Source organism: Garra rufa, chromosome 2 (genome assembly GCF_049309525.1).
Source record: "Garra rufa chromosome 2, GarRuf1.0, whole genome shotgun sequence".
NCBI classification, from domain to species: domain Eukaryota; kingdom Metazoa; phylum Chordata; class Actinopteri; order Cypriniformes; family Cyprinidae; genus Garra; species Garra rufa.
Genome location: NC_133362.1, coordinates 70,273,673 through 70,286,536, shown reverse-complemented (window position 1 = coordinate 70,286,536; position 12,864 = coordinate 70,273,673). Strand labels below are relative to the sequence as shown.

Genomic DNA, 12,864 nt, shown 5'->3' with positions numbered 1-12,864 from the left:
AGGCCGTTCCACCTGTGGAAGAGACCCTTGGAGCGCAACCCGACGAGGTAGCATGGCCGCGCGGTCTAATGCTACATTCACACCAAACGGGAATATGCGTCTGGTCCGAGTGTTTTCAATGTTAAGTCAATGGTAAAACACGTTAACACGCGCCTGGAGTTCTTGCGGCGCGAATGAGGCGCAGCGCGGTAGACGCGAATTCGCCTCATCCGCGCGTCTAGTTCGCGCGAATGGCGCGAATTGAGCGTCTGGCGCGTTAGGTGCGTTAAGCGCGAATTGTGCTTTTTTGTGAATCACGCGTCTGACAAAAATTCGCGTCTGCTACCCGAGGTGAAAAATCGGAACTTCTGTGTCAATTCACGCCGCGTTAACCAATCAGGAGCTGCTTGATGCTGACCTCCACTCTACAGGAAGGGGGCCACCAGGAGTAGGACTGCATACCCCTGTATAAAGGATGCCTTTACGGCGGCGAATTACAAGGCATCAGCTTGCAGCGAAGCGCGACAAGAAAAAAAAAGGGACCACGAGGGTGAATGTGCCAGGGTAGTGTGGCCGAGTGGTCTAAGGCTCTGGATTAAGGCTCCAGTATCTTCGGGGGTGTGAGTTTGAGTCCCACTACTGCCAAGACAGAGTTTCGGAAGGCTATTGTGCCTACACAAAAAAAAAAAAAAACGTTTTTTGCCCGCACTCCAGAGGCTTTGCAAAGAAGGTCCGGCGGCCGACGTTTTCTCTGTCTTTGGGGTGGGGAAAAAAGGTCCCACGAAGGTGAACATTCCAGGGTAGCACATTCCAGGGTAGCGTGGCCGAGTGGTTTAAGGCGTTTGAGTTAGGCTCCAGACTCCTCGGGGGCGTTGGTTCAAATCCCATTGCTGCCAGCAGCCATTTTAACCAAGGCAGGGAGGCCCTCTAACCCGCTTGGGAGCGGGCTTGTTTTACGCAAACAGGAATAGACTGCAGCCGTTCCGCAGAGTCAGTATTAGGGAGGTCGTTTGACCTGTCGTAAAGACCCGTGGAACACACCATGACAAGGTAGCGTGGCCGAGCGGTCTAAGGCGCTGGATTAAGGCTCCAGTCTCTTCGGGGGTGTGGGTTCGAATCCCACCGCTGCCAGGGAAATCTTTTGGAAAGCTCCTGAGGCTGCGAAGCGACTGGAGAAGTGACCCTGCATGCTCATCCAAACTTAGCCGCTTTCGCATTCTTTGCCATTTAGCAAAGTCAGTGCTGGAAGCTTGTCCCAGCCTCTGCTCCATTCCAACAGAGGCACACCAATAATTTACAATCATAGGAGAGGTGCAATAAAAAACAAACAAACAATTCAACGAATTTGAAAATTATATTAATGAAAAACAATGAGTAGTCTACAAGAATGGAGACAGCCAATGTCACTCATGGAAAGTTTTGGGTGAAATAACAGCTGCCTGATCATTTTGATTTTAAATGCAACACAGCTGGCTATCGTTTTCACATAAGCCCCAAAAGCCTTGATTAGCGGATTCAGGTGTGCTTGATCATAGATGGACCTCCACTCCACAGGAAGGGGGCCACCAGAAGTAGGACTGCATACCCTGTATTAAGGATGCCTTTACGGCGGCGAATTACAAGGCATCAGCTTGTGGCGAAGCGCAACCCAAATAAAGCGACGATGATCCCTACACCGCTGTTCTGCTCTCCAGAGCAAATACAGAGCAGTGACACTCTCGATAAATGAGCGATCAACAACAGACATCTTGTAAAAAGATGGCTACCAACGGGGTTCGAAACTTTTTGAAACTTTCGCCTCTGACGCACCTGACGTGCGTAAATTTCGCTTCAAACTTTTGTTTTTATGCGCGTCCATTTCGCTCTTGACGGGTGAATGAACACAAAGTGGTCACGCGTATAAATAGAAGCGGCAGGCGCGAATTTAGACGCGTATTCGCGTTTGGTGTGAACGTAGCATAAGGCGCTGGATTAAGGCTACAGTCTCTTCGGGGGTGTGGGTTTGAATCCCACTGCTGCCAAGACAGAGTTTTGGAAGGCTATTGTGCATACCCAAAAAAAAAAAAAAAGTTCTTTGCCCGCATTCCAGAGGCTTTGCAAAGAAGGTCCGGCGGCCGACGTTCTCTCTATCTTTGGGGTGGGGGAAGAGGGCAGAAAACGGCCCACAAAAGCGCAAATCCCAGGGTAGCGTTGCCGAGTGGTCTAAGGCGCTGGATTTAGGCTCCAGTCTCTTCGGGGGCGTGGGTTCGAATCCCATCGCTGCCAGCAGCCATTTTAACCAAGGCAGGGAGGTCCTCTAACCCGCTTGGCATCGGGATTATTTCACGCAAACAGGATTAGACTGCAGCAGTTCTGCAGAGTAAGTATTAGGGAGGCCGTTCCACCTGTGGAAGAGACCCTTGGAGCGCAACCCGACGAGGTAGCATGGCCGCGCGGTCTAATGCTACATTCACACCAAACGGGAATATGCGTCTGGTCCGAGTGTTTTCAATGTTAAGTCAATGGTAAAACGCGTTAACACGCGCCTGGAGTTCTTGCGGCGCGAATGAGGCGCGGCGCGGTAGACGCAAATTCGCCTCATCCGCGCGTCTAGTTCGCGCGAATGGCGCGAATTGAGCGTCTGGCGCGTTAGGTGCGTTAAGCGCGAATTGTGCTTTTTTGTGAATCACGCGTCTGACAAAAATTCGCGTCTGCTACCCGAGGTGAAAAATCGGAACTTCTGTGTCAATTCACGCCGCGTTAACCAATCAGGAGCTGCTTGATGCTGACCTCCACTCTACAGGAAGGGGGCCACCAGGAGTAGGACTGCATACCCCTGTATAAAGGATGCCTTTACGGCGGCGAATTACAAGGCATCAGCTTGCAGCGAAGCGCGACAAGAAAAAAAAAGGGACCACGAGGGTGAATGTGCCAGGGTAGTGTGGCCGAGTGGTCTAAGGCTCTGGATTAAGGCTCCAGTATCTTCGGGGGTGTGAGTTTGAGTCCCACTACTGCCAAGACAGAGTTTCGGAAGGCTATTGTGCCTACACAAAAAAAAAAAAAAAAACGTTTTTTGCCCGCACTCCAGAGGCTTTGCAAAGAAGGTCCGGCGGCCGACGTTTTCTCTGTCTTTGGGGTGGGGAAAAAAGGGCCCACGAAGGTGAACATTCCAGGGTAGCACATTCCAGGGTAGCGTGGCCGAGTGGTTTAAGGCGTTTGAGTTAGGCTCCAGACTCCTCGGGGGCGTTGGTTCAAATCCCATTGCTGCCAGCAGCCATTTTAACCAAGGCAGGGAGGCCCTCTAACCCGCTTGGGAGCGGGCTTGTTTTACGCAAACAGGAATAGACTGCAGCCGTTCCGCAGAGTCAGTATTAGGGAGGTCGTTTGACCTGTCGTAAAGACCCGTGGAACACACCATGACAAGGTAGCGTGGCCGAGCGGTCTAAGGCGCTGGATTAAGGCTCCAGTCTCTTCGGGGGCGTGGGTTCGAATCCCACCGCTGCCAGGGAAATCTTTTGGAAAGCTCCTGAGGCTGCGAAGCGACTGGAGAAGTGACCCTGCATGCTCATCCAAACTTAGCCGCTTTCGCATTCTTTGCCATTTAGCAAAGTCAGTGCTGGAAGCTTGTCCCAGCCTCTGCTCCATTCCAACAGAGGCACACCAATAATTTACAATCATAGGAGAGGTGCAATAAAAAACAAACAAACAATTCAACGAATTTGAAAATTATATTAATGAAAAACAATGAGTAGTCTACAAGAATGGAGACAGCCAATGTCACTCATGGAAAGTTTTGGGTGAAATAACAGCTGCCTGATCATTTTGATTTTAAATGCAACACAGCTGGCTATCGTTTTCACATAAGCCCCAAAAGCCTTGATTAGCGGATTCAGGTGTGCTTGATCATAGATGGACCTCCACTCCACAGGAAGGGGACCACCAGAAGTAGGACTGCATACCCTGTATTAAGGATGCCTTTACGGCGGCGAATTACAAGGCATCAGCTTGTGGCGAAGCGCAACCCAAATACAGCGACGATGATCCCTACACCGCTGTTCTGCTCTCCAGAGCAAATACAGAGCAGTGACACTCTCGATAAATGAGCGATCAACAACAGACATCTTGTAAAAAGATGGCTACCAACCGGGTTCGAAACTTTTTGAAACTTTCGCCTCTGACGCACCTGACGTGCGTAAATTTCGCTTCAAACTTTTGTTTTTATGCGCGTCCATTTCGCTCTTGACGGGTGAATGAACACAAAGTGGTCACGCGTATAAATAGAAGCGGCAGGCGCGAATTTAGACGCGTATTCGCGTTTGGTGTGAACGTAGCATAAGGCGCTGGATTAAGGCTACAGTCTCTTCGGGGGTGTGGGTTTGAATCCCACTGCTGCCAAGACAGAGTTTTGGAAGGCTATTGTGCATACCCCAAAAAAAAAAAAAGTTCTTTGCCCGCATTCCAGAGGCTTTGCAAAGAAGGTCCGGCGGCCGACGTTCTCTCTATCTTTGGGGTGGGGGAAGAGGGCAGAAAACGGCCCACAAAAGCGCAAATCCCAGGGTAGCGTTGCCGAGTGGTCTAAGGCGCTGGATTTAGGCTCCAGTCTCTTCGGGGGCGTGGGTTCGAATCCCATCGCTGCCAGCAGCCATTTTAACCAAGGCAGGGAGGTCCTCTAACCCGCTTGGCATCGGGATTATTTCACGCAAACAGGATTAGACTGCAGCAGTTCTGCAGAGTAAGTATTAGGGAGGCCGTTCCACCTGTGGAAGAGACCCTTGGAGCGCAACCCGAAGGGGGAGCATGGCCGCATGGTCTAATGCTACATTCACACCAAACGGGAATATGCGTCTGGTGCGAGTGATTTCAATGTTAAGTCAATGGTAAAACGTGTTAACACGCGCCTGGAGTTCTTGCGGCGCGAATGAGGCGCGGCGCGAATGAGGCGCGGCGCGGTAGACGCGAATTCGCCTCATCCGCGCGTCTAGTTCGCGTTAGGTGCGTTAAGCGCGAATTGTGCTTTTTTGTGAATCACGCGTCTGACAAGAATTCACGTCTGCTACCCGAGGTGAAAAATCTGAACTTCTGTGTCAATTCACGCCGCGTTAACCAATCAGGAGCTGCTTGATGCTGACCTCCACTCTACAGGAAGGGGGCCACCAGGAGTAGGACTGCATACCCCTGTATAAAGGATGCCTTTACGGCGGCGAAATTACAAGGCATCAGCTTGCAGCGAAGCGAGACAAGAAAAAAAAAGGGACCACGAGGGTGAATGTGCCAGGGTAGCGTGGCCGAGTGGTCTAAGGCTCTGGATTAAGGCTCCAGTATCTTCGGGGGTGTGAGTTTGAGTCCCACTACTGCCAAGACAGAGTTTCGGAAGGCTATTGTGCCTACACAAAAAAAAAAAAAAAACGTTTTTTGCCCGCACTCCAGAGGCTTTGCAAAGAAGATCCGGCGGCCGACGTTTTCTCTGTCTTTGGGGTGGGGAAAAAAGGGCCCACGAAGGTGAACATTCCAGGGTAGCACATTCCAGGGTAGCGTGGCCGAGTGGTTTAAGGCGTTTGAGTTAGGCTCCAGACTCCTCGGGGGCGTTGGTTCAAATCCCATTGCTGCCAGCAGCCATTTTAACCAAGGCAGGGAGGCCCTCTAACCCGCTTGGGAGCGGGCTTGTTTTACGCAAACAGGAATAGACTGCAGCCGTTCCGCAGAGTCAGTATTAGGGAGGTCGTTTGACCTGTCGTAAAGACCCGTGGAACACACCATGACAAGGTAGCGTGGCCGAGCGTTCTAAGGCGCTGGATTAAGGCTCCAGTCTCTTCGGGGGCGTGGGTTCGAATCCCACCGCTGCCAGGGAAATCTTTTGGAAAGCTCCTGAGGCTGCGAAGCGACTGGAGAAGTGACGCTGCATGCTCATCCAAACTTAGCCGCTTTCGCATTCTTTGCCATTTAGCAAAGTCAGTGCTGGAAGCTTGTCCCAGCCTCTGCTCCATTCCAACAGAGGCACACCAATAATTTACAATCATAGGAGAGGTGCAATAAAAAACAAACAAACAATTCAACGAATTTGAAAATTATATTAATGAAAAACAATGAGTAGTCTACAAGAATGGAGACAGCCAATGTCACTCATGGAAAGTTTTGGGTGAAATAACAGCTGCCTGATCATTTTGATTTTAAATGCAACACAGCTGGCTATCGTTTTCACATAAGCCCCAAAAGCCTTGATTAGCGGATTCAGGTGTGCTTGATCATAGATGGACCTCCACTCCACAGGAAGGGGGCCACCAGAAGTAGGACTGCATACCCTGTATTAAGGATGCCTTTACGGCGGCGAATTACAAGGCATCAGCTTGTGGCGAAGCGCAACCCAAATACAGCGACGATGATCCCTACACCGCTGTTCTGCTCTCCAGAGCAAATACAGAGCAGTGACACTCTCGATAAATGAGCGATCAACAACAGACATCTTGTAAAAAGATGGCTACCAACGGGGTTTGAAACTTTTTGAAACTTTCGCCTCTGACGCACCTGACGTGCGTAAATTTCGCTTCAAACTTTTGTTTTTATGCGCGTCCATTTCGCTCTTGACGGGTGAATGAACACAAAGTGGTCACGCGTATAAATAGAAGCGGCAGGCGCGAATTTAGACGCGTATTCGCGTTTGGTGTGAACGTAGCATAAGGCGCTGGATTAAGGCTACAGTCTCTTCGGGGGTGTGGGTTTGAATCCCACTGCTGCCAAGACAGAGTTTTGGAAGGCTATTGTGCATACCCAAAAAAAAAAAAAAAGTTCTTTGCCCGCATTCCAGAGGCTTTGCAAAGAAGGTCCGGCGGCCGACGTTCTCTCTATCTTTGGGGTGGGGGAAGAGGGCAGAAAACGGCCCACAAAAGCGCAAATCCCAGGGTAGCGTTGCCGAGTGGTCTAAGGCGCTGGATTTAGGCTCCAGACTCCTCGGGGGCGTTGGTTCAAATCCCATTGCTGCCAGCAGCCATTTTAACCAAGGCAGGGAGGCCCTCTAACCCGCTTGGGAGCGGGCTTGTTTTACGCAAACAGGAATAGACTGCAGCCGTTCCGCAGAGTCAGTATTAGGGAGGTCGTTTGACCTGTCGTAAAGACCCGTGGAACACACCATGACAAGGTAGCGTGGCCGAGCGGTCTAAGGCGCTGGATTAAGGCTCCAGTCTCTTCGGGGGCGTGGGTTCGAATCCCACCGCTGCCAGGTAAATCTTTTGGAAAGCTCCTGAGGCTGCGAAGCGACTGGAGAAGTGACCCTGCATGCTCATCCAAACTTAGCCGCTTTCGCATTCTTTGCCATTTAGCAAAGTCAGTGCTGGAAGCTTGTCCCAGCCTCTGCTCCATTCCAACAGAGGCACACCAATAATTTACAATCATAGGAGAGGTGCAATAAAAAACAAACAAACAATTCAACGAATTTGAAAATTATATTAATGAAAAACAATGAGTAGTCTACAAGAATGGAGACAGCCAATGTCACTCATGGAAAGTTTTGGGTGAAATAACAGCTGCCTGATCATTTTGATTTTAAATGCAACACAGCTGGCTATCGTTTTCACATAAGCCCCAAAAGCCTTGATTAGCGGATTCAGGTGTGCTTGATCATAGATGGACCTCCACTCCACAGGAAGGGGGCCACCAGAAGTAGGACTGCATACCCTGTATTAAGGATGCCTTTACGGCGGCGAATTACAAGGCATCAGCTTGTGGCGAAGCGCAACCCAAATACAGCGACGATGATCCCTACACCGCTGTTCTGCTCTCCAGAGCAAATACAGAGCAGTGACACTCTCGATAAATGAGCGATCAACAACAGACATCTTGTAAAAAGATGGCTACCAACGGGGTTCGAAACTTTTTGAAACTTTCGCCTCTGACGCACCTGACGTGCGTAAATTTCGCTTCAAACTTTTGTTTTTATGCGCGTCCATTTCGCTCTTGACGGGTGAATGAACACAAAGTGGTCACGCGTATAAATAGAAGCGGCAGGCGCGAATTTAGACGCGTATTCGCGTTTGGTGTGAACGTAGCATAAGGCGCTGGATTAAGGCTACAGTCTCTTCGGGGGTGTGGGTTTGAATCCCACTGCTGCCAAGACAGAGTTTTGGAAGGCTATTGTGCATACCCAAAAAAAAAAAAAAAAGTTCTTTGCCCGCATTCCAGAGGCTTTGCAAAGAAGGTCCGGCGGCCGACGTTCTCTCTATCTTTGGGGTGGGGGAAGAGGGCAGAAAACGGCCCACAAAAGCGCAAATCCCAGGGTAGCGTTGCCGAGTGGTCTAAGGCGCTGGATTTAGGCTCCAGTCTCTTCGGGGGCGTGGGTTCGAATCCCATCGCTGCCAGCAGCCATTTTAACCAAGGCAGGGAGGTCCTCTAACCCGCTTGGCATCGGGATTATTTCACGCAAACAGGATTAGACTGCAGCAGTTCTGCAGAGTAAGTATTAGGGAGGCCGTTCCACCTGTGGAAGAGACCCTTGGAGCGCAACCCGACGAGGTAGCATGGCCGCGCGGTCTAATGCTACATTCACACCAAACGGGAATATGCGTCTGGTCCGAGTGTTTTCAATGTTAAGTCAATGGTAAAACGCGTTAACACGCGCCTGGAGTTCTTGCGGCGCGAATGAGGCGCGGCGCGGTAGACGCAAATTCGCCTCATCCGCGCGTCTAGTTCGCGCGAATGGCGCGAATTGAGCGTCTGGCGCGTTAGGTGCGTTAAGCGCGAATTGTGCTTTTTTGTGAATCACGCGTCTGACAAAAATTCGCGTCTGCTACCCGAGGTGAAAAATCGGAACTTCTGTGTCAATTCACGCCGCGTTAACCAATCAGGAGCTGCTTGATGCTGACCTCCACTCTACAGGAAGGGGGCCACCAGGAGTAGGACTGCATACCCCTGTATAAAGGATGCCTTTACGGCGGCGAATTACAAGGCATCAGCTTGCAGCGAAGCGCGACAAGAAAAAAAAAGGGACCACGAGGGTGAATGTGCCAGGGTAGTGTGGCCGAGTGGTCTAAGGCTCTGGATTAAGGCTCCAGTATCTTCGGGGGTGTGAGTTTGAGTCCCACTACTGCCAAGACAGAGTTTCGGAAGGCTATTGTGCCTACACAAAAAAAAAAAAAAATCGTTTTTTGCCCGCACTCCAGAGGCTTTGCAAAGAAGGTCCGGCGGCCGACGTTTTCTCTGTCTTTGGGGTGGGGAAAAAAGGGCCCACGAAGGTGAACATTCCAGGGTAGCACATTCCAGGGTAGCGTGGCCGAGTGGTTTAAGGCGTTTGAGTTAGGCTCCAGACTCCTCGGGGGCGTTGGTTCAAATCCCATTGCTGCCAGCAGCCATTTTAACCAAGGCAGGGAGGCCCTCTAACCCGCTTGGGAGCGGGCTTGTTTTACGCAAACAGGAATAGACTGCAGCCGTTCCGCAGAGTCAGTATTAGGGAGGTCGTTTGACCTGTCATAAAGACCCGTGGAACACACCATGACAAGGTAGCGTGGCCGAGCGGTCTAAAGCGCTGGATTAAGGCTCCAGTCTCTTCGGGGGCGTGGGTTCGAATCCCACCGCTGCCAGGGAAATCTTTTGGAAAGCTCCTGAGGCTGCGAAGCGACTGGAGAAGTGACGCTGCATGCTCATCCAAACTTAGCCGCTTTCGCATTCTTTGCCATTTAGCAAAGTCAGTGCTGGAAGCTTGTCCCAGCCTCTGCTCCATTCCAACAGAGGCACACCAATAATTTACAATCATAGGAGAGGTGCAATAAAAAACAAACAAACAATTCAACGAATTTGAAAATTATATTAATGAAAAACAATGAGTAGTCTACAAGAATGGAGACAGCCAATGTCACTCATGGAAAGTTTTGGGTGAAATAACAGCTGCCTGATCATTTTGATTTTAAATGCAACACAGCTGGCTATCGTTTTCACATAAGCCCCAAAAGCCTTGATTAGCGGATTCAGGTGTGCTTGATCATAGATGGACCTCCACTCCACAGGAAGGGGGCCACCAGAAGTAGGACTGCATACCCTGTATTAAGGATGCCTTTACGGCGGCGAATTACAAGGCATCAGCTTGTGGCGAAGCGCAACCCAAATACAGCGACGATGATCCCTACACCGCTGTTCTGCTCTCCAGAGCAAATACAGAGCAGTGACACTCTCGATAAATGAGCGATCAACAACAGACATCTTGTAAAAAGATGGCTACCAACGGGGTTCGAAACTTTTTGAAACTTTCGCCTCTGACGCACCTGACGTGCGTAAATTTCGCTTCAAACTTTTGTTTTTATGCGCGTCCATTTCGCTCTTGACGGGTGAATGAACACAAAGTGGTCACGCGTATAAATAGAAGCGGCAGGCGCGAATTTAGACGCGTATTCGCGTTTGGTGTGAACGTAGCATAAGGCGCTGGATTAAGGCTACAGTCTCTTCGGGGGTGTGGGTTTGAATCCCACTGCTGCCAAGACAGAGTTTTGGAAGGCTATTGTGCATACCCAAAAAAAAAAAAAAGTTCTTTGCCCGCATTCCAGAGGCTTTGCAAAGAAGGTCCGGCGGCCGACGTTCTCTCTATCTTTGGGGTGGGGGAAGAGGGCAGAAAACGGCCCACAAAAGCGCAAATCCCAGGGTAGCGTTGCCGAGTGGTCTAAGGCGCTGGATTTAGGCTACAGTCTCTTCGGGGGCGTGGGTTCGAATCCCATCGCTGCCAGCAGCCATTTTAACCAAGGCAGGGAGGTCCTCTAACCCGCTTGGCATCGGGATTATTTCACGCAAACAGGATTAGACTGCAGCAGTTCTGCAGAGTAAGTATTAGGGAGGCCGTTCCACCTGTGGAAGAGACCCTTGGAGCACAACCCGACGAGGTAGCATGGCCGCGCGGTCTAATGCTACATTCACACCAAACGGGAATATGCGTCTGGTCCGAGTGTTTTCAATGTTAAGTCAATGGTAAAACGCGTTAACACGCGCCTGGAGTTCTTGCGGCGCGAATGAGGCGCGGCGCGGTAGACGCAAATTCGCCTCATCCGCGCGTCTAGTTCGCGCGAATGGCGCGAATTGAGCGTCTGGCGCGTTAGGTGCGTTAAGCGCGAATTGTGCTTTTTTGTGAATCACGCGTCTGACAAAAATTCGCGTCTGCTACCCGAGGTGAAAAATCGGAACTTCTGTGTCAATTCACGCCGCGTTAACCAATCAGGAGCTGCTTGATGCTGACCTCCACTCTACAGGAAGGGGGCCACCAGGAGTAGGACTGCATACCCCTGTATAAAGGATGCCTTTACGGCGGCGAATTACAAGGCATCAGCTTGCAGCGAAGCGCGACAAGAAAAAAAAAGGGACCACGAGGGTGAATGTGCCAGGGTAGTGTGGCCGAGTGGTCTAAGGCTCTGGATTAAGGCTCCAGTATCTTCGGGGGTGTGAGTTTGAGTCCCACTACTGCCAAGACAGAGTTTCGGAAGGCTATTGTGCCTACACAAAAAAAAAAAAAAACGTTTTTTGCCCGCACTCCAGAGGCTTTGCAAAGAAGGTCCGGCGGCCGACGTTTTCTCTGTCTTTGGGGTGGGGAAAAAAGGGCCCACGAAGGTGAACATTCCAGGGTAGCACATTCCAGGGTAGCGTGGCCGAGTGGTTTAAGGCGTTTGAGTTAGGCTCCAGACTCCTCGGGGGCGTTGGTTCAAATCCCATTGCTGCCAGCAGCCATTTTAACCAAGGCAGGGAGGCCCTCTAACCCGCTTGGGAGCGGGCTTGTTTTACGCAAACAGGAATAGACTGCAGCCGTTCCGCAGAGTCAGTATTAGGGAGGTCGTTTGACCTGTCGTAAAGACCCGTGGAACACACCATGACAAGGTAGCGTGGCCGAGCGGTCTAAGGCGCTGGATTAAGGCTCCAGTCTCTTCGGGGGCGTGGGTTCGAATCCCACCGCTGCCAGGGAAATCTTTTGGAAAGCTCCTGAGGCTGCGAAGCGACTGGAGAAGTGACCCTGCATGCTCATCCAAACTTAGCCGCTTTCGCATTCTTTGCCATTTAGCAAAGTCAGTGCTGGAAGCTTGTCCCAGCCTCTGCTCCATTCCAACAGAGGCACACCAATAATTTACAATCATAGGAGAGGTGCAATAAAAAACAAACAAACAATTCAACGAATTTGAAAATTATATTAATGAAAAACAATGAGTAGTCTACAAGAATGGAGACAGCCAATGTCACTCATGGAAAGTTTTGGGTGAAATAACAGCTGCCTGATCATTTTGATTTTAAATGCAACACAGCTGGCTATCGTTTTCACATAAGCCCCAAAAGCCTTGATTAGCGGATTCAGGTGTGCTTGATCATAGATGGACCTCCACTCCACAGGAAGGGGGCCACCAGAAGTAGGACTGCATACCCTGTATTAAGGATGCCTTTACGGCGGCGAATTACAAGGCATCAGCTTGTGGCGAAGCGCAACCCAAATACAGCGACGATGATCCCTACACCGCTGTTCTGCTCTCCAGAGCAAATACAGAGCAGTGACACTCTCGATAAATGAGCGATCAACAACAGACATCTTGTAAAAAGATGGCTACCAACGGGGTTCGAAACTTTATGAAACTTTCGCCTCTGACGCACCTGACGTGCGTAAATTTCGCTTCAAACTTTTGTTTTTATGCGCGTCCATTTCGCTCTTGACGGGTGAATGAACACAAAGTGGTCACGCGTATAAATAGAAGCGGCAGGCGCGAATTTAGACGCGTATTCGCGTTTGGTGTGAACGTAGCATAAGGCGCTGGATTAAGGCTACAGTCTCTTCGGGGGTGTGGGTTTGAATCCCACTGCTGCCAAGACAGAGTTTTGGAAGGCTATTGTGCATACCCAAAAAAAAAAAAAAAGTTCTTTGCCCGCATTCCAGAGGCTTTGCAAAGAAGGTCCGGCGGCCGACGT

At 50.5% G+C, this 12,864-nt stretch overlaps 10 non-coding genes across 10 annotated transcripts; all 10 read left to right on the top strand.

The window, feature by feature from the left end:
• The first annotated feature begins 1,028 nt into the window (after nt 1-1,028).
• On the top strand, nt 1,029-1,110 carry trnal-aag (transfer RNA leucine (anticodon AAG)). The gene has a single exon. It is a non-coding gene; the product is annotated as a tRNA-Leu (tRNA).
• Nucleotides 1,111-2,162: 1,052 nt separating this feature from the next.
• Nucleotides 2,163-2,244, top strand: trnal-uag (transfer RNA leucine (anticodon UAG)). The gene has a single exon. It is a non-coding gene; the product is annotated as a tRNA-Leu (tRNA).
• Nucleotides 2,245-3,381: 1,137 nt separating this feature from the next.
• On the top strand, nt 3,382-3,463 carry trnal-aag (transfer RNA leucine (anticodon AAG)). The gene has a single exon. It is a non-coding gene; the product is annotated as a tRNA-Leu (tRNA).
• Nucleotides 3,464-4,514: 1,051 nt separating this feature from the next.
• On the top strand, nt 4,515-4,596 carry trnal-uag (transfer RNA leucine (anticodon UAG)). The gene has a single exon. It is a non-coding gene; the product is annotated as a tRNA-Leu (tRNA).
• A 1,124-nt stretch (nt 4,597-5,720) lies between these two features.
• On the top strand, nt 5,721-5,802 carry trnal-aag (transfer RNA leucine (anticodon AAG)). The gene has a single exon. It is a non-coding gene; the product is annotated as a tRNA-Leu (tRNA).
• A 1,287-nt stretch (nt 5,803-7,089) lies between these two features.
• On the top strand, nt 7,090-7,171 carry trnal-aag (transfer RNA leucine (anticodon AAG)). The gene has a single exon. It is a non-coding gene; the product is annotated as a tRNA-Leu (tRNA).
• Nucleotides 7,172-8,224: 1,053 nt separating this feature from the next.
• On the top strand, nt 8,225-8,306 carry trnal-uag (transfer RNA leucine (anticodon UAG)). The gene has a single exon. It is a non-coding gene; the product is annotated as a tRNA-Leu (tRNA).
• Nucleotides 8,307-9,442: 1,136 nt separating this feature from the next.
• On the top strand, nt 9,443-9,524 carry trnal-aag (transfer RNA leucine (anticodon AAG)). The gene has a single exon. It is a non-coding gene; the product is annotated as a tRNA-Leu (tRNA).
• A 1,051-nt stretch (nt 9,525-10,575) lies between these two features.
• Nucleotides 10,576-10,657, top strand: trnal-uag (transfer RNA leucine (anticodon UAG)). Its single transcript has one exon. It is a non-coding gene; the product is annotated as a tRNA-Leu (tRNA).
• A 1,135-nt stretch (nt 10,658-11,792) lies between these two features.
• trnal-aag (transfer RNA leucine (anticodon AAG)) lies at nt 11,793-11,874 on the top strand. Its single transcript has one exon. It is a non-coding gene; the product is annotated as a tRNA-Leu (tRNA).
• The last annotated feature ends 990 nt before the right edge of the window (nt 11,875-12,864 follow it).